Here is a 3,803-nt window from a genome sequence, read left to right as displayed (position 1 = left end):
CAGTGGAAGTAAAGAATCTGATTTTTGAAAAAAACACCAAAGAGTTTTGGGGAGTGTCTTGAAGACTATAACAAATTATTATCATAAGCCTTCATAGAGTCTACCATGAGATACATGGTGCATATAGTTGGTCGGGGTGAGTAAACATTAAGTCCAGAAAGGAGTGAAATGGAGAAAATATGGCCAATGATAATTACATTATTAACAGTGGTCATTCACCCAATAGTTGTTACCATTTATCCAACATCAGTCTGTAAGTGTTAGCTAATGAATCAATATGGACCAGAATCCTGCTGCAAAAGCCGTCCTGCAGAAATGGCTGGACCTGTTTTTTCCAGTGAGTAATGTCTCAGTTCATGTGCTTACACCGCTTTCAAGACTTTGGCAGCGAGGTGACCAAGCATCTCCTTGCACAACACCCCCCAAAAAACATACACCTGTAAAAAGATAGAGGGTTTCAACCTACAGTATATGTGTATCATATAGTTGCCCAGCAGTACCTAAAAAGCAAACCCTGCCATCAAGCTGAACTTTGTTCAGACCACAAAACAGCTTCATTTGATGGATCCTAGATCCAAAACACACTGCAAACATAATCCAGTTTGAGACCGCTTGGAGTGCCCCGGCTCAGTGCTAGGGAATCCTAGGAATTGCAGTTTATTGTGGCAGCAGAGCTCTCTGACAGAGAAGGCTCAATGTCTCACAAAAATATAGTTCTCAGAACTCCACAGCACTGTGCCAGGGCAGTTAAAGCAGTCTTACTGTGGATTATTCCTGCAGTGTGTTTAGGATCCGACTGTGCATTAAACACATTAGCAAACGTACTGACCACTACATATACTTGTATCCTTCCAGTCTCTAGTCAGAACCAGAACACAGCACAGAAGCCGCTGTCTAAAACCAAATCGTAAGGTACAGCCACAGCTATTCAGAATTGTCTGCTATTTGCTTGCAGTTTGAGGATTTCTGAACCAATACACCCACAGAATGCTTAGTTAGGCAACAAGCCCATACTGGTACCAAGGGACGATTTACTACAGGACAAACTTAGAAGAGGAAACGACAAAACGTATTTGTATCTCACACTGGATCACTGATATAATCCATCAATTGCAGACCATTCTGGAAAGTGACATTTTCCATGCACAGGTTTTGGGTTGTAGTCCTGTGGATGCTTACAGACAGTGCCCCCCACCACACAACTGACTTAACAACCACATATTGCATATAGGATACAACTCCCATAGCAAACACACGCTAATCCTATAAAATCCAAACAAAGATACCTTTGTTGGGCCAACCAAAATGCACAATTACATGTTGCAAGCTTTCAAAGTCACACTAGCTTCTTCAGGCAAACAAGACAAAGAAATTGAAAATGTTAGTCATAAACCTGCATCTTCTGTTTCTAGTCTTAGTTCAGATGATGCATGCTACTCCTGTTCTCATATTTACCATGGCAATAATTTAACTTGAGACTAATGTCAAAGCCAGCGTGGTGTAGTGGTTTGAGGGTTGGACTACGACTCTGGAGACCTGGGTTCAAATTCCCATGGAAACCCACTGAGTGACCTTCAGGATATCACACTCTCTCAGCCTCAGAGGGAGAGACCGGCAACCCCCCCTCTGAACACATCTTGCCAAGGAAAGCCTTAGGATCACCATAAGCCAGAAATGAAGGCACTCAACAATAACAACAACATCATAACTGAATACTATAGGCCATCATCGCCCAGCAAAACTACATAATACAAACAGGGCAGCCTCTATACAGACAACTAAGTGGACACAACCCTGACATCAGAAACGGCAATATTAAAAACCTAAACGGTGAACATTTGAGCCTGAATACTGTAACTAACCTTAAAAATGACCATTCTTGAGCAAAGGCATTTCAAAGGGCGGTTAGAATAAACTGCTGAATTCATCCAGCTTGTTCAGTTCTATTATCTGCAGCTTGAAGAGGAATAAACTGGTTTTAAAATACGTTTTACATGGGTTAATTACTGTCTCCAAAAATACAAAAGTTCATGTTAGCAAGAAATGTTTTGTGGATGACCACTGTTAAGAATATAATGGTTATTTCATGAAATGTTTATGGCACAAAGCTCACACTGTAGTGAGTTTGACTCTTTAAGATGCTTTCGCTTCAACAGACCAGCAAGGCTATGCCCCTGGAAACTCATTTCTCTGAATATCCGTCCATTAAATAATACAAGAACTACTGTATACTTGGTTTGTGTGCCTCCAAGAAAGGTGAAGATCATTTTTAATTTCACAAGAAACTCTTCCCAGCATCTTCAAAAAGACGCTTGTTGTTACTGGGGACATGGAGAAACAAGGGATCCAAACCAGTTCCAGCTAATGCAATATAGTTTAAAACTCTAAGCTTTTAAAAAAACATATATGCTCTCTCTTAACATTCTTCAAGGAGAACTTTAATGTTTATTTTCAAATGAAAACAAAACCCCCACCATGAAGAAGATGACAAGACAAACATCTCTTGGCAAGCTAAAGGACCAGGCGGCCAGGGACTACAGATCTGAGCAGTACTAGCCAGCATAGCTGAGGAACGTTGGGTGTTTCTGTCCAACAACATCTGGAGGACCGTTCTGTGCTCACCTCATCTTCACAAATCTTATAAACGGGCCTGGAAGGTTTGCAAGCTATTTCAACTAAGTGCCTGTCCTTTAGAACGAATGATGAGTTATTGTTGGTTTGGGGTTTCAAGATGCAGGCACATTTTTCCTAGAAGTGAAGGTCTCCGCTTGTCTGATTCTGGAAGGAAATCTGTTGACTAAAAATAAGTACAGGCACCAGGAGTAATATTGGTTGTCAGTGCTTCTTTTTTGGGGGGGTTAAACTGAAAAAAAAATAACTTCCAACAATTTTTGGAGGTGGCTTTTGGAAGACAAAAGGGGATTTTTCACATGGCTAATTCCTCATCTACATAAACAGCTCCTATGCCAAAGAACAATCCATAGCTTGCTTCTGGCCTACTCTCATGCCTCATTTACAGGTTTTTGGGGGGAGAGGAGGAAAGGGTGCAGACATCTTCCATGGGTGACCAACCTGTTTTGCGTCTCACCCATGGGGGAAAAATATCTGTTATGGAGGAAGAGATTAAACAGTTACACACGCTCTTTGGATCGATAGCACCAGGAGCTGTTCCATTCGGAAGTGCGCATACACACACACCATTTGAGGCAATGTGCTCAGATTGGTGGGTGAGCATAAGGAAGTGATTTTAAAGTTAAAGGCACGTTTCAAGCTAGTAACATTTCTTTTGATCATTACCATGCTAATTTAAGAGATTTTTTTTGGTAATGTTTGAGGGTGGTTTTTAAAAAATATATATATTTCTTTTATGAAAAATAATAAGAACAGTAAAAACAGGGGGGGAGGTTAAACTTGTTTTACATTGCAGAATTGAAACTGTTTTAATGAAAGGCCTTTCTATGTCATCACGGTTACAAGTGCAATTAGATTTTAATATGAACCTTTTCCTGAATATTGGCATCTGTTTGGGCAACAACCACAACTGATGGCGTCACCCTAAGAAAAGGCTGATAGATACCTCTTCTCAACATGCCAGTTATACACATTGGCCAATTGGTATTGGTTTCCAACTTCCATATACAGAGACAGGAGAGTTGGTCTGGGCTGCAGGGTTTTTTGGTACTCTCCAAATTAATGACATAACGTTTTGCCTGCTCTATGAAGCAGAAACTACAAAAGCTCACTATTATACATACACAGTCGTAAGTTGTGCTGTGCATTCAGGGTTATTATTTTTTTTTGGG

Source organism: Sceloporus occidentalis, unplaced genomic scaffold (assembly GCF_023333645.1).
Source record: "Sceloporus occidentalis isolate IW3139 unplaced genomic scaffold, rSceOcc1.0.p SCAF_138, whole genome shotgun sequence".
Lineage (NCBI taxonomy): Eukaryota > Metazoa > Chordata > Lepidosauria > Squamata > Phrynosomatidae > Sceloporus > Sceloporus occidentalis.
This window is presented reverse-complemented; position numbering follows the sequence as displayed.